At 43.6% G+C, this 22,798-nt stretch overlaps 1 long non-coding RNA gene across 1 annotated transcript in view; it reads left to right on the forward strand.

Annotated features, from left to right (window-relative positions):
* The window catches only part of LOC138266107 (uncharacterized), a 301,371-nt gene extending 278,774 nt beyond the window's left edge, over positions 1-22,597 (forward strand). The window contains exon 3 of the long non-coding RNA XR_011199462.1: positions 18,204-22,597. This is a non-coding gene — a long non-coding RNA (uncharacterized lncRNA). The remainder of the gene's footprint in view (positions 1-18,203) is intronic.
* The last annotated feature ends 201 nt before the right edge of the window (positions 22,598-22,798 follow it).

Below are 22,798 nucleotides of genomic sequence, written 5' to 3' on the forward strand. Positions count from 1 at the left end.
AGATTATTTTTTGCCTTTTTACTGAACCCTATTTTTGCTGGCTGCAGAACTGTGTCCTTTACTCCTGTTAAAACCATTATTAAAGTACTTGTACTCCTAATTTCAGCAAGATGAAATTGGCATACAACCTTTTGGCACTTTTAAATTACTTATAAGTCTCTAGTATATGGCACCAAGGTGTACCCAGGGCCTATCAATTAAATTCACTAGTGGACAGCAGCCCCCATTCTGCCATCCACTACAGGGATAATGTAGCACGAGCAGCCTGGCTGTGGAGATCTTAACTGCAAATTCAGCCTGTCAAAATAACCCCTTTTGATAGAAGCCTCAACCTTCCTTGTAAATAATTATACAGCACTCCTCAGCAGGCCTTATTACCCATAAAGCAGGGTGCTTGGCATCTAATGGTAGGACATGTAAAAGTTTAATGTTAAACATGTCCTTACAGTGAAATTAATCAATCAGTGTTCTTGTAAAGTGCGGCTAACCACCCTTGAGGGTCTGAAGGTGCAGGGGGTAGTGGGAGTTAAGTTGAAAAAGCCCTAAAAGCTATTTTCACTATAGCTCCCTGGACTGTTCCATAGGAAAGCATTGGGATACAATATTATCCCAATTCAAAAATACAGTGCTAAGTTCACACCTAAGAAAGGTACAAACATATTTTCTGGTCTAATCTTTATTACACGTTCAATTCACTGGTGAATTTGGATTTGTCAATAGATGTTTTAAAAAGACAGCATTTAAAAAAAATACAATTGCTCTCCCTGAAGTCCGTGGAAGCTAAATCTGGATTTTGTTCTCTCACTTCTGCCAGCGTTTTAATAGGTGTGAATGAGGAGTGAACTTGTTCCCAGGACAGGATATGGGGAGGTGGTGGTGTTCACTTCACAGGATGTCTTGTGGGCTGGACCCAAGGACTTAATTGACTTCAAAGAGGCCTACCTTGGGACAAGCAAATATATCTGTCAACCTGGCTTGCATTCCTTTTTTGTCTCCTTAACCAGACTGGCCTTGATCACAGTGGGCTTGTTGTTGATATCACAGTGCCATATCCTCCTCGAGTGTCAAGACCTGCTACACAGGTCTGCTGCTGTTTTCTAATGCCTTCCCAGAGGTCCTTGGAGGCTTTATAAGTAAATTCCTGTGGTGGATTATCACTTAAAGAACTTAAGTGAGAAGGTAAATGTAGGAAAGTACCATCTTGCCTGGCATGTTACCCCCATATTTCACTGTATGTAAGTTGTTTTAGTGTATGTGTCACTGGGACCCTGCCAGCCAGGGCCCCAGTGCTCATAAGTGTGCCCTGTATGTGTTCCCTGTGTGATGACTAACTGTCTCACTGAGGCTCTGCTAACCAGAACCTCAGTGGTTATGCTCTCTCTGCTTTCCAAATTGTCACTAACAGGCTAGTGACCAATTTCACCAATTCACATTGGCATACTGGAACACCCTTATAATTCCCTAGTATATGGTTCTGAGGTACCCAGGATATTCGGGTTCCAGGAGATCCCTATGGGCTGCAGCATTTCTTTTGCCACCCATAGGGAGCTCTGACAATTCTTACACAGGCCTGCCACTGCAGCCTGGGTGAAATAACGTCCACGTTATTTCACAGCCATTTACCACTGCACTTAAGTAACTTATAAGTCACCTATATGTCTAACCTTTACCTGGTAAAGGTTGGGTGCTAAGTTACTTAGTGTGTGGGCACCCTGGCACTAGCCAAGGTGCCCCCACATCGTTCAGGGCAAATTCCCCGGACTTTGTGAGTGCGGGGACACCATTACACACGTGCACTGTACATAGGTCACTACCTATGTACAGCGTCACAGTGGTAACTCCGGACATGGCCATGTAACATGTCTCATATCATGGAATTGTCACCCCAATGCCATTCTGGCATTGGGAAAACAATTCCATGATCCCCGAGTCTCTAGCACAGACCTGGGTACTGCCAAACTACCTTTCCCGGGGTTTCACTGCAGTTGCTGCTGCTGCCAACCCCTCAGACAGGTTTCTGCCCTCCTGGGGTTCAGCCAGGCCTGGCCCAGGAAGGCAGAACAAAGGACATCCTCAGAGAGAGGGTGTTACACCCTCTCCCTTTGGAAAAAGGTGTCAGGGCTGGGGAGGAGTAGCCTCCCCCAGCCTCTGGAAATGCTTTGATGGGCACAGATGGTGCCCATCTCTGCATAAGCCAGTCTACACCGGTTCAGGGATCCCCCAGCCCTGCTCTGGCGCGAAACTGGACAAAGGAAAGGGGAGTGACCACTCCCCTGACCTGCACCTCCCAGGGGAGGTGCCCAGAGCTCCTCCAGTGTGCTCTAGACCTCTGCCATCTTGGAAACAGAGGTGCTGCTGGCACACTGGACTGCTCTGAGTGGCCAGTGCCAGCAGGTGACGTCAGAGACTCCTCCTGATAGGCTCTTACCTGTGTTGCTAGCCTATCCTCCTTCCTAAGTAGCCAAACCTCCTTTTCTGGCTATTTAGGGTCTCTGCTTTGAGGAATTCTTTAGATAACGAATGCAAGAGCTCATCAGAGTTCCTCTGCATCTCTCTCTTCACCTTCTACCAAAGGATCGACCGCTGACTGCTCAGGACGCCTGCAAAACCGCAACAAAGTAGCAAAGATGACTACTGCTACCTTGTATCGCTGATCCTGCTGCCTTCTCGACTGTTTCCTGGTGGTGCATGCTCTGGGGGTAGCCTGCCTCCTCTCTGCACTAGGAGCTCTGAAGAAATCTCCCGTGGGATGACGGAATCCTCCCCCTGCAACCGCAGGCAACAAAAGACTGCATCACCGGTCCTCTGGGTCCCCTCTCAGCACGACGAGCGTGGTCCCTGGAACTCAGCAACTCTGTCCTAGTGACTCCCACAGTCCAGTGACTCTTCAGTCCAAGTTTGGTGGAGGTAAGTCCTTGCCTCCCCACGCTAGACTGCATTGCTGGATACCGCGTGATTTGCAGCTGCTCCGGCTCCTGTGCACTCTTCCAGGAGTTCCTTCATACACAGCCAAGCCTGGGTCCCCAACACTCTAATCTGCAGTGCACAACCTCCTGAGTTGTCCTCCGGCGTCGTGGGACTCCCTTTTGTGTCTTCGGGTGATCTCCAGTTCACTCCTCTTCCAAGTGCCTGTGCCGGTAGTTCTGCGGGTGCTGTTTGCTTCTGTTAGGGTTCCTTGATTTGCTGGGTGCCCCCGCTGTCTCCTCATTCAAGTGGCGACATCCTGGCCCCTCCTGGGCCACAGCAGCATCCAAAAACCCTAACCGCAAACCTCGCAGCTAGCAAGGCTTGTTTGCGTTCTTTCTGCATGGGAACACCTCTGCAAGCTTCTACACGATGTGGGACATCCATCCTCCAAAGGGGAAGTTTCTAGCCCTCTTTGTTCTTGCAGAATCCACAGCTTCTACCATCCAGTGGCAGCTTCTTTGCACCCTCAGCTGGCATTTCCTGGGCACCTGCCCAATCTCGACTTTGTTGCGACTCTTAGACTTGGTCTCCTTGTTCCACAGGTACTCTCGTCCGGAAATCCACTTTGGTTGCATTGCTGGTGTTGATCTTCCTTGCAGAATTCCCCTATCACGACTTCTGTGCTCTCTGGGGAATATAGGTGCACTTTACACCTACTTTTCAGGGTCTTGGGGTGGGCTATTTTTCTAACCCTTACTGTTTTCTTACAGCCCCAGCGACCCTCTACAAGCTCACATAGGTTTGGGGTCCATTCGTGGTTCGCATTCCACTTTTGGAGTATATGGTTTGTGTTGCCCCTATACCTATGTGCTCCTATTGCAATCTACTGTAATTCTACATTGCTTGCATTAATTCCTTTTGCTATTACTACATATTTTTGGTATTGTGTACATATATCTTTTGTATATTTGGCATCCTCATACTGAGGGTACTCACTGAGATACTTTTGGCATATTGTCATAAAAATAAAGTACCTTTATTTTTAGTATATCTGTGTATTGTGTTTTCTTATGATATTGTGCATATGACACCAGTGGTATAGTAGGAGCTTTGCATGTCTCCTAGTTCAGCCTAAGCTGCTCTGCTATAGCTACCTTCTATCAGCCTAAGCTGCTACAAACACCTCTTCTACACTAATAAGGGATAACTGGACCTGGTACAGAGTGTAAGTACCCCTTGGTACCCACTACAAGCCAGGCCAGCCTCCTACAGTAAAACCTTTGACCAGGACAAATCTGGTAAGTGTGTATGTTAGAAATGGGGTCTTTGGTTGACAGTCAGGTTACCCCCTGTTCAAGCAAGGACCCTTACTCTAGTCAGGGTAAAAGAGAATCACCCTCAGCTAACCCCTGCTTACCCCCTTGGTAGCTTGGCAGAGCAGTAGGCTTAACTTCGGAGTGCCAGGTGTAAAGTATTTGTACCAACACACACAGTAACTTAATGAAAACACTACAAAATTACACAACACAGGTTTAGAAAATTAGGAACTATTTATCTAAACATAAGAAGACCAAAACGACAAAAATCCACCATACACAAGTCAAGTTATCAATTAAAAACCAAAAAGAGTCTTTAAGTAGTTTTAAAAACACACTAGCGCTGCTAGAGTGAAAATGTACCTGGTGCGCGTCAAAAATAACCCCGCACGGGCAGGTGTGCGTAAAAAATAACTCCGCACGGCGGTACGCGAGTCGAAAATACAGCCGCACGATGTTACGAAAATCCCGCAGCGCAGGTTGTGATCTCCCAACCTCCGTCAGCGATGCTGTGCATCGTTTCTCCTGCTCCGTGCGTTGATTCTTCGGTCGCGTTTCCTGCGAGCGTCGTTTCTCAGCTGCGGAGTCGGTGGTGCGTCGTTTTTCTCAGCCGCAGATCGGATTCGCATCAATCTTTTCCCCGCACGGCGCTCTGTGCGTGGATTTTCTTGTCTTTAGGCTGCCAGCTCTCCTTTCAGGGTCCCAGGTACTGGATGGGCACCACAGGGCAGAGTAGGAGTCTCTCCAGAGACTCCAGATGCTGGCAGAGAGAAGTCTTTGCTGTCCCTGAGACTTCAAACAACAGGAGGCAAGCTCTAGATCAAGCCCTTGGAGATTTCTTCTCAAGATGGAAGGCACACAAAGTCCAGTCTTTGCCCTCTTACTCTGGCAGAAGCAGCAACTGCAGGTAGCTCTTCTTCCTCAGCTATTCAGCTCTTCTCCAGGCAGAGGTTCCATAAGTGTTTCTAAAGTCTGTGGTTTTGGGTGCCCTTCTTATACCCAATTTCTCCTTTGAAGTAGGCCTATTTCAAAGTAAAGTCTCTTTTGATTGTGAAATCCTGCCTTTCCCAGGCCAGGCCCCAGACACTCATCAGGGGGTCGAAGACGGCATTGTGTGAGGACAGGCACAGCCCTTTCAGGTGTAAGTGTCCACTCCTCCCCTCCCTACTAGCACAGATGGCTCATCAGGAAATGCAGACTACACCCCAGCTCCCTTTGTGTCACTGTCTAGTGTGAGGTGCAACCAGCCCAACTGTTAAACTGACCCAGGCAGGGAATACACAAACAGGCAGAGTCACAGAAATGTTATAAGCAAGAAAATGCTCACTTTCTAAAAGTGGCATTTTCAAACACACAATCTAAAAATCAACTTTACCAAAAGATGTATTTTTAAATTGTGAGCTCAGAGACCCCAAACTCCACTTGTCCATCCGCTCCCAAAGGGAATCTACACTTTAATCCGATTTAAAGGTAGCCCCCATGTTAACCTATGAGAGGGACAGGCCTGTCAGGACATATAAAACACATTACTATATGTCCTAACTTAACCATACACTGCACCCTGCCCTTGGGGCTACCTAGGGCCTACCTTAGGGGTGTCTGACATGTAAGAAAAGGGAAGGTTTAGGCCTGGCAAGTGGATGCACTTGCCAAGTCGAATTTACAGTTAAAACTGCACACACAGACACTGCAGTTGCAGGTCTGAGACATGATTACAGAGCTACTTATGTGGGTGACACAACCAATGCTGCAGGCCCACTAGTGGCATTTGATTTACAGACCCTGGGCACCTCTAGTGCACTGTACTAGGGATTTACTAATAAATCAAATATGCCAATCATGGATAAACCAATCACATACAATTTTACACAGAGAGCATATGCACTTTAGCATTGGTTAGCAGTGGTAAAGAGCTCAGAGTTCAAAAGCCAACGTCAACAGGTCAGAAAAAATAGGAGGCAGGAGGCAAAAAGACGGAGGATGACCCTGCATAAGCAAAAAAGTCCAACAGTGTATGACCCATGCTCCATCACGGTAAGCTTCAAATTGGACATAGGCTCTGCTCTGCCACTGACATTTACTATCATTGCTACATGGCATTACTTCTTCTTAAGACTTTAAAAATTAATATCTCTGGTTCTCCATATTAGACTTTTGTGATGCTCATGTAATTTTGTTTGTTCACGTTTACTCTAGTAGATGAATTTATTTTCAAATTTGTTTTGTTTTGCATTTTGAGTTTATTACTGTTTTAGTACTGGATGAATACCTTACACATTGCCTCCAAGTTAAGCCTGTCTGCTCGGTGTCATAACTACCACAGAGTTGACCCCAGGTTAATTTAGTGACTTTGAGGGTTTACCCGGACAGGGATTGTGATTATTTCTTGATGTGGGTACTTATCCCCTCAACTATTCACTTGATTTCTCACACCTCTTATCACAGGGTTCATTGTTTCAGTTTGAAATATCTTGGCCAAATGAATACACTTTACTATGGACCCATGCAATCTGGAAAAGGATGGCTTAGTGTGAATGTGTTTATTTAGCAAGAAGGCTAGGAAAATCTTAAAAAGAGAAAGCACATCCATAAATGAGCAGATCCAGGTATTTATGCCCGCGTGCACATCCACATGCGCACACCAACACATGGACACTCACTATCACCACAGCATGACTGTCTCCTTGATCTTTGACCAGGGCTTGAAGACAGGTATGCCAGGCCCCATTTAGAGGGCCATGAGACAGGCATAGGCCACTGGGTCTCAACTGTGGGGGTTGTGCTAATTTTCCACTGAAGTCCTGTAGCCCATCCTACTATGGCTCCTTTAAGGGGGCAGAATGCTCCTTGTTAGCAGACCCTCATTCAGAATGAGTCAAAGAAAATTCTCATGTTTCTAACTTGTGTAGCTGGTGTGGCAGTGAACCCAGTGCTGTTGCGCTTTGGCATGGTAATCAACATGGACAAAATAAACCTTTTGCCAGGGTTAAACTTCCTTTTTAATACATATGTTACCCCTAAGGTAGGCCCTAAACAGACCATAAGGCAAGGAGCATAGTCTTTAAAAAGTTGGACATGTACTTTAAGTTTTACATGTCCTGGTCGTGAAAATCTCTCTAATTCAATTTTTTACACTATTGCAAGGCCTCCCTCTCACATAGGATAACATTGGGTTATCTTATTACATTTAACAAGTGATAATTTGTGATTGGGAGTAGGTAGGAATGCGAAGTTTGGTCTCTAAAGAAATGTTATTTAAAATCCTCTTTAATGGTAAAGTTCGATTTTAAGTCACAATTCTGAAATGTTACTTTTAGAATTTTGCCATTTTCTTGTCCCAACCATTTTGTGCCTGCAGTCTGATTCTGGGTCACATGGTTGGGTGTAGCTGGCAGTTCTCCTGTGTATATTCCTCCCAGACATTATCACAATGGAGGTTTTGGTTGTTGTCAAGATGTTCTATCCTGACTTAAAGAGGTGGTGGAGCTGTCACCTACCACACTTGCCCTTCAAAGGCATTGGCCCAGCACATTTACAAAGGACTTCACGCTTACCTATTGTCTCCCCCCCCGGACAGTCAGGGACCAAGGCAGGGAGGCAGGAAATTCCAGACACATCTGTAGAGGGAATTTCCAGGGGCTTTTTTCACTGGTGCCCTTGGTATAAACATTGGACCCTCAGACCCACCTCTCCAGATCACATCTGGACCTGTCAAAGACTCAGAAGGACTGTTTTGATACTCTGCTGCAAGACTGAATTCCCAGCTACTCAACTGCCCTTTTTAAGAATGATTGCCCAGCTGCTCTGCCAGCACGAAGGACTCCTCTGCTGCCCAGCTGCCTGAGGACTAATGATTGGACCTGCACCTTAAACCAAAGACCACCAGAGTGACTCCAATGCTCCAGCACTCTTGAACTCTACATCTAAACTCTGCCTACTTTGAGTCCTAACACCCTCAGTAGTGTATCCCCAGACCTGTACCCTTGGAAAGGGGGATAAAGTTGCTCTGCCAGCCCAGCTGTGGTCCCCATCAGATCTAACCCAGCGTGACGCAAACTGATGCTGCCCTTCCAGCTCCCCATCAGAACAGACATAGCGCAACACAACTCAGCATGGACCTTGCCTTGCAACCCTCACAGCTCCTCATCATAACCAAAGCGCACCCCCGCATCTATCTTCAGAACAGCCGCAGCACAACGAACCGCATACTGGACCCTCTATCTGGCCCGGGCTCCTTGCAGTGAGCCTGAACTTGTGCTTTGGCCCTGTCTGGTGTGACCAGATACCACGGTTAGCGCTTTGTGTCTTAGGCACTATGTTTATCTAAATCTTGAAAACTGCATATCTCTTGTTTTACTAATTGTATTTTTGTTGTTTTGGTGTCAGATAATTTAATAAATGTTTTAAATTATATTCTATTTTTCTAAAAATGGCGTGGAAACTTTCTTGTGTTATTTTTTTGATTTTATTCCTGTATATGTGATGCATAAATACTTTACACATTGCCTCTAAATTAAACCTGACTGCTTTGTGCCAAACTACCAGAGGATAGGCACAGGTTAATTCAGTGACTTTTGTGTTTCACCCTCAAAGAGAGTGTGGGTGTTGCTTGAGAAGGACTTGCACCCTCTCAACCTACAGCCCGTTTAGTCAGATTCTGTTTCTCAGGCGCACTTTTTCTCACAATAGGGTTCTTTAGAGTGACTGCGTGGTTGAGCATCATTCCTATCTTAATTCTTGAAATATCATCCTGCCTCTCTCTGTCCGTCAATTCACACACCTCTCAGTGTCATTCTCATGCTTTCTCTTCCATGTCTTCTGCTTTCTATATCATCTCTTTCCCTCGGTCATATCCGATTGAGGGGAATTGGTTCAGTCTCCCACTTGCATCTCCCTCTATCTTTCTCTCGTTCTGTCTCTCCCTTCTTCTCTCTCGTTCAGAACTCTTTGAGGTGACTTAGCTCAGTCACCCACTGGCACTTCTTTCGCTCTTCTACTGCTTTCTCTCTCTCTCTCCATTATTCTTTCTTTCTCTCTTTTAACATCTTTCTTGCTCATTTGCACTCTTTTCTTCTCTTTCTCACTTTCTTGTTCTCTTACTCCTTTTCCCTATCTCTCCCAAACCTATTCTCCAGCTCAGTCTCTCTCTGTTATACCCCGTGGAGGAGCAGCCATTCAATCTTTCTATATCATTCCCCCACACCCCCGCCTCTTGCTAGCTCGCTGTCGCTCATACTCACTTTTGTGCATTCTCTTGTTCTCTCAACCTCACACCTGGCGTCTTTCTTTATCTGCTTCACTGCATCAACAGCTTAACACGTGTGCCTAGGGCAGAGATGCAGTTAGCATTGGCGCTACAATGAGCATACATCTGTTCAGATGTTATTAGAGACTTTGCCCGATCACCTTACTTGTACTAGCATTTGCTATTAGACAAGCAAGGAGCTGTGGTTTGAGTGAAACAATGTTCAAATCTTATTCTAGGAACACATTTGTATCCTCAAAAAGGAGCTAGCTTTAGCTTACTCAACACATTGGCCTTTACAAAGTACAACATGTGACTCAATAAAAAAACAGTATGTTTTTTAAAAACATGAAATCTTGGTACCTTTGCTGAAAAAAGAGTTAATGTAAGGATGTACATGCGGTCATACAAGTATTAAACGCCATGCTAAGTTAAAGGGCATGCTGAAAATGTAACCTGAGGTCTATTAGCCTGCCGCACCCTCCTCCTTTCCTCCTGCAATGGGCCTCGGACAATCTGTAGCCATACGGTTGTTGTTCCCCAGAAACATTACCACCAAAAACATTGTCTTAGCAATTTTCGGTGATAAGTACTCTCTAGCAGCGTGTTTGCCCTTCATTTTTCATCTTATGTCCACCTCATTGGGTTTTGGTACATTGTAGCCTGCCTGGCGCTGCCTAGACTTGATTCTCACCTCAGGGAAAGGCCTCATGGGAACAAGCAGTTCCAACATTGACAATGTCTAATGTCTTTGTATTTTACTTTGTTATTCTTATATTTGCATAGATGCCACACCAAGCTCAGTAGACGCTTGTTCCCATGAGGCTTTTTCCTTACTTAGGGAGAATAAGCAATACTTTTTCAAGTGTTTATGTTTTCATCACTGAGCATGATACACACTACGTTCACTTAGTGCTATGTCACCTTTTATATTACTGATTTTTTTTAAAAATGTTTCTGAGTTGAATTTACAATTTCTTGTTTCCACAGGCCATACCACATGTTTTGGTATAATACCATAAGTAAGTGGTTTATTTAGGTTTTTGACACAGTGAGGTCTCTTTAAATAAACTAGGAGAAGTGTTTTTTCTTTTTGGTATTTGGTCCTGACGAAGCGCCACCAGATCCCTTTGGACTTTTTAGACGGGAAACATGTTGACCTACGGTGATGATTGAGGGTAATTTCCACTTCCTCACCTTATCCTATTGGTAGAGTGATCAAGCATTATCTCTATTTCACTCCCCTTTGTTTTTAACCTTGGCCCAGACCATGCCTGGCTCAATAAAGTGTAGTGTGTTTAGGGGCTCTGTAGCCAATTTTATCTATCCCTCCTCTCTCTCTCCCCTATTCTGTCCGGAAGATTGAATCTACTCCTCACTTACCACGGCACAGATCTCTAGTCAAGATCTCCAGCAAAGTGCCCCCCCTTGAGGTGGGCCCATCAGACATTGCAGCGAAAGTCTGACGATGAGCAAACCCTATAATGAAGCATGACATCCTTTGGGTGTGTGAGGGTATTTGTTACTAGATAGCAGAGTGCCTTGTGGAATTCTGACACACATTCCTCATTGGAACAGTGTACTCAAATATATTGTTCGAGTATTAGGGAGTGCGTACACTGGACCATTAATCTCCCTGTCCCTCTTGAGTTAATTTTTACTAAGGTAATCCTCTCTGATGTGGTCACTGTTACAAAATGAATAGTAGCTCACGATGATTTTCATTGAAGAAAAACAGCTGTTACTACTGAAAAGGTTGGAGGCCCCTGCTCTAGGCACTTTCTTCATTGCTCTGTTTACTGCTGCTGGTTTCCTTGTTCCCCTCCAAACATTACTGGGCAACAATTGTGTTCAAATTATAGTCCCTTGGCCCTCCTCATTTGCCTTATCTGCTTCCAAACTCCCGTCACAGGGCATATTGCATTCACTCACTATGGCTTCAACATGACCTCACTGACTCTTGCCTGTTTTACTCTTCTGTACTATTATCCACATTTCATCTCCCCCACTAGCATATCTCCACCTACAGCCCTCCATGTTTTCTCACTTCCAACCCTTCTGATACCCTAAATCCCTCAAAAGCATTAGAGCAAATCTAGCCCTGAACAGTCAGAAAATACAAACCATAATCTGTAATTGGATGTCTCCCCTCTTCCCATTATCTCTTGCCTATCCTTTGAGTATCCTCTGTCGCAATTCACGTTGTACCCTGCTAATAGCCTGGAAAGCACTTCCGATAGAAGGCAATCCCTGACAGTTTCCCAGTTATTATCACTAAGGATTTTCTCTTGCCAATCTGGCTCATCATGAAACTCATCAGATTGTCATTCCTACATGGTAAATCCTCTTCTGTTACCTCTATTCTGCCTCCAGAATGTCTCTTTATATTTATTGGTACAAGTAATTTCTCTGTCAGCAGCCATGCTCCCAGCTTCTAGTACTCCACATCTCGGGTGTTACTGCCATCGCTGCATTATCTGCCTCCAGTGCCAAATGATACAAACTCACCTACTGTGAACGAGACATTGGTCAGCCACCTGGCTGTCTAGTCCCAGGATGTGTTGTGCCTGAAAATTGTTTCACTGCAAGCACAGTACATGCTGGGCTTTAGTAATCTGTTTGGTTACCCATATCATTGTCTACATTGAAGAACACCTTTCTATTCCAAACCTCCACTCTCCACAACCTCACGGCCAAAGTTGATGAAAAAATACAGATATGTAATACTGTGCCATCTTCTCTTCCAGGCCTCCGCCCATGCTTCCAGCCACCAAGCCACTTCCTCTAGCAAGCACAAAGCTGCCTGCCATTGAAGTATCAAAAATATTTTTACAGTCCAGGTCGTTGGATCTTCCTGTTGCCACACTGACACTACAATGTAGCTAGCCCAAATCTCTGCCATATCTCCAAGTCCTTCTTTGCTCTGCCTTTGATCTTTATCCTGTGATGGCGGCTTCATGGGGGCTTGGGACCCATGCATTTAAAAAGGCCATGTGCCTGCAGAACACTCTTCCTGGGCCCACTATTCTGCAAACAAAGTTAGTGTCCAGAACTAGTTGTACGAACCTTCATTCACATTTGTTTCTACTAATGCCCCGTAGTAGTAGCTCTCGCAGTCTCATGAATTTGCCTGCTGGCAAATGTGAAATCCTCGCCTTAGAGTCAAGCTGTATACCTAGATACGTTAGACATGTGCTGGGTCCCTCGGTCTTTTTTTTCTGTTGGAGACATCACAAAGCACTGTGCCACCTGTCTGAAAATTGTCATCAATTTTGCACAATTCGTTCTTTTCTCCTTATTCACCTCTCATCAAAAATCATTGAGATAGTGCAGCAGATGCTCTGACCTCACACCTTGCTTTAGTACCCTTTCCATCAACATGCTGAACTTCTTGAACAATGCACAATGTGATGTGCAACCATGGGGCATGGCCTACCCACCACCCACATAGGTGAAACACCATGGAAACTGCAGTGTTGGGACCAGTAGCCCTGTAGCCATGTGCAATACTGTTGATTGTCACGTTAAAATCAACTCTGTAGCACAGCTCATCATCACGTTCTCCACTGGACTTTGCTGGGTTCAGGCTTCTACTTGATTTGAACTTATATCGTACCTGAAACACTCCAGCCTGCCGAAACTAATGTTAGCTGTGTCAACATCAAGACAGTGCACGCTCTACGGGCAACAAAAATGCAAAAACCCTGCCTTTATGCAAAAGCATAATTCATGTATTGTGTTTAGATGCAGTTTTTTAACCTTTTGCATTGCAGACTTTAACCTTGAAAAACACTGTTAATGATGTTTGCAATAACTTTTTCATTTGCAAGGTATTGTTGCAGACTTACTGAGTGTGTTATGGTGTGGTCCCTTCTAGGACCACAGGTTTTCTCTGTAGCATGACTGGGTGTGGTTTGTGGGCTGGGCCAGACTCTATATAAGGGAGCCAGCCCAGCTCCACGTGCTCACTATTCAGAGGTCCTGGTGCAGAGCAGCAGCAATTTCCTGAGCTCCTGTTCCTGAGGCCTACCTTGAAGTTCCAGGCCTGCCCCGCATTATCTTGGTGATCCTTGAGCATGGTGGTAAGGCGGAGGTCGGGCTGGGCCCCCGACCCCGTTCTAAAAAGACTTTTGAGTTTTTGGGCCTACCCGTGAAACTTTCAGAGTACGCAAATTATTGCTCTGATGTAAACCTTGGTGTTCAGATCGGCAAAGGCTTGCACAATCAGTTCATGGCATTTGCATATTCTTGTCCGAATATGCTGAGTGCGCGATTCATTTCCTGCATGTAAAACTTGATGTTCAGATCGGCAGAAGCTTGCACGATCATTTCATGGCATTTGCATATTCTTAGAATTGGCAGAGTGCGCGATTCATTTCCCGCATGTAAATCTTGGTGTTTGGATCGGCAAAGGCTTCCGCGATCATTTCATGGCATTTGCATATTCTTGTTAGAATCGGTAGAGTGCGCAATTCATTTCCCGCATGTAAATCTTGGTGTTCGGATTGGCAAAGGCTTGCACGATCATTTCATGGCATTTACATATTCTTGTTAGAATCGGCTGTGTGTGCGATTCATTTCCTGCATGTTAAACTTGGTGTTCAAATCGGCAAAGGTGTGCACGATCATTTCATGGCAACTAAAACTTTGATATGTAATGTTTGTTGAAGTGCACACATTTATTCTGAGTCTATGGTTTTCCTCTGAAGGCGCTCAATTCAAAATGTGATGTTCTCTGTGCATATTTAGTCCCCGGTACAATCACAATTGTTTTTTCAGGAACCTTTTTCAGATTGACTTTGGTCCTCATGTTACAAAAGCAGTGTTTATTCTTAAAACTGTGTTCCAGAAGGTTCATGTATTTCTAAGCAATATGTGACATTTTATGAAAGCTCATATGAAACATTGTATTAATCATTCTTGATTTGTTCCAGGTATCCAGAGTTCTTGAGGCCTAGTTTTAAGTCACTTCTTAGTTTTTTCCATGGTTACAGTAAGACAATGCTTAGAATCACATTCTAGTGAAAGTCAATGTGATTATAGTCTGAAATTGTACGGGTCTCCTTCCCAGCTGTTCCCTACATAATCCCCTTTTCCCCACTTGGACTGTCTGTGATATTCTAATCAGAGTATTGGAGCTGTCTTGTGGTGGACATGTTGGGAACGTGCGCAGACCCCTAGGATCTGGTGACTCTGACAAGCTGTTCGTTCCATGTCCACGCAATTAAATAAACCTGCACTGGCCTTTGTGTTTTTAGGGGTGAGCGCAAAGAGCTCCGTCCCTCTTCTAATCTCTCTTTAGGGGGATTTTAACCACACCCATGTTATTTCAGTCACTTTCATTGGTTCGTGGGCTTGACTAGTAAAATCTGCTTGTTTTCATTCCTGAAAAGCATGCATATGTCATGCCTTTTCTGGTGTTTAGCCCTAATTGAGAGCACCAGTAAACTACTAGAAACATATATGGCTCCATGTTTTCCATGTGGTGTCTGGAGAACTTTTTCTCTTTATTTCGCTGCGCGATCACACTGTGTTCAACACAGCGCGACCGCGCTCATTTTTTTCTTCATTTAATGTGGCAAGAAAAGTCCTGTTAGGAGTTTCCAACGCTAATAGCTCTAACTCGACGTAATGCAAGATGCGTTGCATTCCAAATTCTTGTTTTCTTACTTAACACTGACAGAAATCGTGAACGCTGACATCCGCATATCTATTTGTTGCCACCTGTGGTTGTTTTGCCAGCTCTCTCTCTTCTCCTTTTAATTCCTTCTTTCCACATTGACAGGACCAATATTCCCTATTAATGAAGTTGGCGGAGTGGGAAATGAGGGGGGATGGATTTGGATTGATTTATTCAAATGGTGACGCGATCAGGCCCAGTGCCAGACTTTTGGGTGAGCTGGGCTGAATAGGAACACACAAGGCACCTTTAATGTTTATATGTGATATCACAGGAATTGTTATTACAGCAATGAGATTACAGGAAGTGACATCTGTTGACCAATATTTCTCGAGCATTATTGAAGGGACTTTGCAAGAAGCAACCCTTCTTGTCAGAAGTCATATTATGGACAAACATATAAAAAATATTCCTAATAAAATAAGTGCATACTTTTTAAAATTCTATTCAAGAGAAATACAGTACATTAGTCACACCGTGTAGAAAACCTAGTAGTAGGTTGCACAAAACTGGCTGCATTATTTTAGTGATCACAAATTGTTTCCAAATTAGTGCATGGTTACAATTTTAACACTGATAATCTCAGAGCAGTACAGCTGCTTAAACAGCTTCAACTAGCCCCATACCATAACACTCCCTTTGCACCATTGAGGATCAAAAATGAGGTATTTGGTCTGCAGCAGGCATGGGGGATCAATACAAAGGGATACATGCTGGACGGGTGAGCGACTTGCAAGCGCTGAAGCAAGAACGTGAAGCATGGGTTGCAAAAGATAGGAAGAGGAAGTGACAGTCGGGTCATGCACAGATGGGGTGGATAATATATTGGCAGCCAGAAGCACCTTATGCTGGAATACACTCACTCATACATACACTCTCTCACTTACAAACACACACTCATACATACACACATACTCTTGCTTACACACTCTGTCACTCCCCTTAGTCTTAATCTCCATTTTGAAGAGGTGCATAAAGCTAAATTGACCAAACATATAAAAGCGAGAATGGCTAAAAGAACAAAACCTTCTGGCACAGAAAAGACCTGCTGAAGACTAAACTGAGCTAGCTCTTGAACAGAATGTACAAAAGGAATGCAACAAAAGAGGAAGGTCCTATTATAGTAGGCTATTATAGTAGATTTTGCAGTGTACAACTATAAGAAAAGAAATTCCAAAAAGGTGGAGTATTAGGAATGGAGGGAAGTGGAGCTTGACTCGCAAAATAAACCTACCAAACTCCCAGAGTTTTAGAGTTTTAAGTACCAGTCCCCTAATATCCAAGGAGATACTTGCCAAATTGCAAAGGGACCAGAACAATATTGCTCACCTTCTATTTAGCCTAAGAGTTAATAATCAACTTGCACCTGCCCTTGGGTAAATCTAATGGTTAAAGAGAGATGTGTGCATACAAGACCCTTTCCATCATTCACAAGTCAATTCAATTGCATGCCCCAGGCTCCCTAAAAAAAAATGTTTTGCTTTTCCAAACTCCAGTACGAGTGGCCTCCCCGAACCTAATGGCCATCTGCTTACACAGCCTCAAAGAGCTAGCAGATTTCTTTCTGTGTATTGATTTTCTCTATGGTCTCTATGTCCTCCTTCACCCTACCACTCTGCCATTTGACATTCTAAAATTGCCTTTACATTTGTGTAGACACCTAAAAACGCACTTCTTCCACTGGGCATATAGGCCATTCTTCATCAAACTTGGCAAAGGTTGTTTAGTCATAGACTTCAAAACATCCCATATACAAGGGCGGTCATGCCGTACAGGGCATCAGGTGTTTCCCCGTGAGCTGGAATGATGGGGCCGCTTTGGTTAAGGGGGGATGGTTTTGTAGCAGTGCAGCAGTTTTAAAAGCACTGCAGAGTTCCTTGCATATACAATAGTTTTAGGCAACAATAAAATGCCCAGGTAACTCTGGTGATTAATATACCTACTGGAGAGAGATCGGGTTTTGTCTAGTGGCAGTTTTGACTCGTCTTAGAAGGCACAGAGGGTTATTATGCCTGCTGCAAAAACATGTACTAGGCAGATCACAGGACAGTATTTTATGTGCATAGCTCAGTGGGTACTTGTTTTGTCATAGAGCTCCTTTTGTTACTGTGCAGTTCATAAACTATAATCACAATTGAGCACAGTGAGCCATTAAGGGGCTGCATACAAAATAAAGTTATGTTTTTCTCAGTCTTTGATTATACTAATTGTGTTAAGGTTAGAAATAAATTGTTATTGCTAAAGTCCATGCTAACCACTGTGTTACATTCTGAATCTTGAGTTTATGCTCCCCAGACCAATTACTCTTAAAAGATGCCTATCAGTATGGATGACATGTGAATCCTACACCTTGTAGTCTCATTTGTCAACATTTTCTATACACTGATTTACACACGCATGATTCATTGTCTAGATATGTGTGTGTTGTGAAGTGCTCTAACACCCTACGCTTGAAAGAGAGGCACTATAAAACAAATAAAATGCATGTGAGAGAGGGGCTATGGAGGGATGAGAGGCACAGTTAGAGGGTGATGGTGAGGTAATCATTGAAGAAGACTGATAAAGATTTTTGTATTCTGGTGCATTGTAAGTTCATTTACTATGCTTTTAAAACAACTACAATTAAATATATAATGTAAAACGTGTTGTATAATGCACTATGTATGCCATTTTTTCCCCACATTCACTTTGGGGAGGCCCAAGGCCCATTGTAGTGGTCAGGCTGGCTCACTATCCGTCCTGCAGGGCTGTGCTGACAGAATTTGCTAGGGCTGCTTTGGGTTCCCAGTCCGGCCTTTCCCATATACATCTTTAAATAGATCGTCAATGCCAATGAAATGCCTTTCATAAGCTTTTGATAATCTGGGCTACTACATTGAGTGTTTTTTTTTTTTTCTTGTGTTTTAAAACTTGTAAGTCCAAGGAGATGCTCGACAATTCAAATGATGGGTGCAAAACACAGATATTTGGTAGGGTTGCTACCTGACCACTATTGTAAGGGAAAAAAAATGGAAAAATAGGGAACACGTCTGATACTAGTATTTTCTGCTTGTAGGACTGCCTTGCTGTCTAAGAAGGAAGACTGGACCTGCTTGCCTTCATCTCAAGCTACCTAGAGTGACTACAAGGGTCAGTAAGCTGACATCCTTTGTGAGCGACGGGGACACACAACAAGCATCAGATGCCTACCTGCAATTGTCCTGCTGACCTGCTGTAACTGGACCTGCAACTGGACCCCCTTGAGCCCTGCTGGCCTCTACTGGAGAGAGCCCTTGATCCCCAAGGTGCCTCCCCAATTAGAGCATCAGTGTACTCCTCCTAAAGAAAAAGTGAAAATCCTGAAGTTTGGGCTCCTCACAACTGCAAAGTGGCCAATTCCTGCCAAGACGCTGCTGCCCAAGTCGACTGCCAATGTGAAGCTCCAGTGAGACCTATTCTTCACATCAACAGTTACCACCAGCGACGACCAGCAAAGCAAGACCTTTGCTTCAAGCTGTAGCAATGACAGCCTGTAACGACCGCCAAAGCGAAGCTACAGCAACGACCGACCATGACACTAAACCATCTCTTTGTACTACAATGAGAACCATCTCAACACCCAGTCTGCTCTTTGCACTACAGCAATGACTGTCCACAAAGCTCAGCCTCCTCCTCCCTGCCTCCTCCATTGTGAATGGAACTCTTCGTGCCAGACCTTTTGTGGATCAGGGACTTTTGTTGCATATTCTGTTTACGGTGTAAATCTTATCAACTGATCAAATCAACAGTCCCCACTTTTCACATCTGGATAGGGTGATGGACCTTGGTTGTTGATGAGAGTTACTAGGAGCTACAAATCAAATCAACTTATTCATCACATTTTCAATTTGATCTTTGGGAGTCAATGATGAGAGTTGGTGTGAATTTCAAAGCTTTATTTATAATCTTTTAGTAAGGAAATCTTCATTAATCATCATCATAAGATAATCAGTCAATTGAATCAATACAAATCATTAACCAGAACACTTGCATAAAGTGCAGTCCATAAAGGGAAAGACCATATTCTTAGCTATTGGGAATGTGAGAAAAGCATCAGTTAGAACCCAGAGAGAGCTTCAAATTCGAGAGGTGAAAGAATGAAGCTTTTAGCATAATATCTCAAATCATGAAGCTGAACTTCCCATAAAGAGACATTCAAGAAAGTCTCAGTGCAGCATAAATTCAGGCAGGGGAAATAAGAGTCCCTCAGGATGAATCTGTGAAATGTCTGCAAAGGGCTCCGCGGAGAGTCTGGAAAGTCAGCAAAGGGTCTGAGTCAGGATGGATCTGCCTACTCTAAAAACACACATTTTTATAATATTTCAACAGTTTGCAACAAGATGTTTTCCTCTTTAATCAGCTCAGCCAATCAGCACACAGTGTCATCATAGGAACAGGAAAGCTTCCGTCGTCTAAGCAGTCTAAAAACATTGCCTCCTAGAAATTCGACTTTTAGAAACATTTTATGAAACATTCGGTAAGTCACAGATGTGTTCTCACCATTCACATACTATAAGACAACTACAGTTCATGGTTAGGTCTCTGCCTCATTCATTTGCATAATGGATTTCTCACTCACCTAAACTATCAGTACTGTTGCTCATATGAGGCATCCTATGGGAATTAACCTAAACACTTTAATACATTATTATATTCTATAAAAACTATGCCTATAGGAAGGTTGAAATTTAACAATTTCTATTAAATCAGTCTCTCCTCAGCACAATTGCACCATTGAAAGTTTACTATCTCACATTCCTGACATAGGTCAGGTTAGATGAAAAATGCATGTACAGGTATCCTAACTAAAAACATCCAGCTTTTTGTCTGAGGCCTACACATTTATTTCTACATGTTAATTGTATTAATTTTCATTATTTAAAAATGCTCCTGCACTTTGAAGGTAACTTTTCAGGTCTCTGTATACGGCCCATGCTCCATTGCGGTCGGCCTGAAGTTGTGACTCTCCCCTGGCCTAGCAGGACTGGATGACCACGAGTGGCGTTTTGAGCTTTTAGGGGCTACTTTCACAGAAAATTTAATTTGCCCATTTGAGAATTCAAAAGGCAGAAATGCACTGTATTTACAAGATACAGTGCATTCCTGTCCTTTCAACCAGCGCTGGTGCACCTTTGCTGCCTATCGCCAGCCCAGGCAGACTTTTCCCATGGTGCAAGGGTGACTGTTGGCAGAATAGTTTTTGAGCAGGAAGGGACACCTTCCTGAACAAAAACAATCCATGGAGGCTTTTTCCTCTTCATATGTGTGTTGCAGACTGCAGCACATAGAAAGAGGGAAAAAACGAGGGGAAATAAAGATATTTCTCCTCTTTACATCTCCCCTGAAGAGGCGTACAGTTTTGACGCATTCCCAGCTTTACAGATCCTTTTAAATCCTTGTAGTTCTCCTTGTAAATTACAAATCCTTGTAAATGAGTCTAAACCTATGGGTGTTGCATGGGAAAACCCACTACAACACCCATAGAACACCCCCTGACACAGTGTGAGGCAATTAAGGAACTTGGGCTGCGTTGCCTTACACCATATATACAAGGCAACGAAAAGCCATGCAAAAGTGGCTTTGTGTGGCCTCATAGATATAGGTCTGCATTCTGCGCTGCAGGAGTGTCATGAAAATGATCCACTGGTGGTGCAGAGGGCTTGTAAATAAGCCTCTTTGCCTCTAAATTAAGCTTGAATGCTTTGTGGCAAGCTACCAGAGGGTCAAGCACGGGTTAATTTATTGTCTTTGTGGTTCACCCTGACAAGGATTGTGGTTCTTGCCGGAGTTGGGCTTCTACTCGCCTCATCCAATAAACCTATTTCTTAGAGGGATCATTAAAGGCATGTCAAAAATACTTGAAACACAGATGTTGTGGTGCTTTTCTAAAATACAAATATTGTATCTATTTCTGAATAATAAAGGTAGCCTTATTGTGCAATACTGTTAATTTTGAAATTGTTAACAATTTTGTATAGGAACATTGTGTTTAATCTGAAAGAAACTTAATTGATGTATTTCAGTATGTTTGATTTGTATTTTAAGTACTGTAATCTGCAACAACAGAAACTATATGTGCAAGGTTTATGATTCCAATATCCCCTAGTGTATTGGTTCCCAACCTGTGTTCTGAAAACCCCTGGGGGTCCACGAAGCTTCCTCAGGGGATCCGCGACTGTTTAGAAAATCAAATATTATTAACATATTAGGTACCCAGCTTTTAGTAATGACCAAGTGGTGGTCCTCCGGATTCTAATAATGTTCAGTGGGTTTCCCCGGGTTCCAGTAATGATAAAGTTGGGGTCCGCAAAAGTCAAAAGGTTTGGAACCACTGCCCTAACGATATAATGAAACGTGGGGTTATTATGCCATGATAATCAGCCCTGAGGCAAAGTGCTTTATTGATAATGGAACTGTATGGTAAAGTGCAGTGCACAACTTTCGAACTTTTTGTTGAAATCCATAATTCCAAATCGTTGCAAATTATGCAAAATAAATATTTTGTAGTTATGAACTCATACCTGTGAAATATAAATTTTGAAACCGCTGCTGACGTTATAATTAGGATCCAAACCCCCCCAAAAAACATTTATTGTCTCTATTTGTACTTAGCAGTGGTATCACAGTCTTCCCAAGTTTACTGCTTTTACAATGCAGACATGGCCTGTAGACCAAATGTCGATTCTCTTTGTAATCCCAGGGTAGGCTATGCTTCACGAATAGGAAGCATACCTCCCCTTCAGCTAGTACCCATAGGCCATGCCCTTCCGTAGGGCCCCGTTGAGCATCTGCAATGATGCCCTGTTCCAAGAAGGCCTACTCGCGGGATGGACACGTGGCACAGTCAATACCAAACCTACTACATCTGTTATAAATTAAATATGTTTAAACTTCACTTCTTAGGCATGTTAAAATTAGTGGCCTGCATTTCACAGAAATGATACATTCCCTGTTTATAATTCTAAAATGAGGTTCCATATAACCAGAGCAATTAATTTAAGCATTTTCTTGAAATCAGAAGCCACCAAGTACAATTGTTAAGGGAAAATCTGCATGCCACCAATGTAAGGCGTTCCATTCATATCCAGTTACCCAGGGGAGAACCTTGTGATGCAGCATGTGCTCCCTGCTGGCTGGCGGTTCTAAGGACTAAATCTAGATCACAGGGGATAGGATGTGGCGTTCGGGCCAAAGCTACCAACTTTGGAACTGGGAAACCAGGTTCTAGTCTCTTCATCTGGGCACATATCTGAATCTCTCCGCGCCTAAAAATTAATGTGACCTTCTGTAATGTAACTGGTGCTCATGTAAACTGCTCCAATACTTTCCGGCTGTGTCCACGTCGTATAAAACTGGATAAGTGTAGAGATGGTCATGTAATATAGATGGGTCAACACTAGAATGTCATGAGCATGATGGGATTCTAAAATGGTAGAGAGGGAGCTGGAGAGAAAAAGGAGAAGGAGGGAGTGCTGTACTGGTGATGCTGTATTTTGCTATGCTGGAGATGCTGCACATGTAATGTGAAATAAAGAAAAGATGGAATTAAACTACGCCTGAAGACTCATCTTTACATTGGCGACGAGGGGCCATACCGTGCAGGAGACGGTTTGAGCATCTCCACTCCTGGAA

Source organism: Pleurodeles waltl, chromosome 11 (genome assembly GCF_031143425.1).
Source record: "Pleurodeles waltl isolate 20211129_DDA chromosome 11, aPleWal1.hap1.20221129, whole genome shotgun sequence".
Classification (NCBI taxonomy): Eukaryota; Metazoa; Chordata; class Amphibia; order Caudata; family Salamandridae; genus Pleurodeles; species Pleurodeles waltl.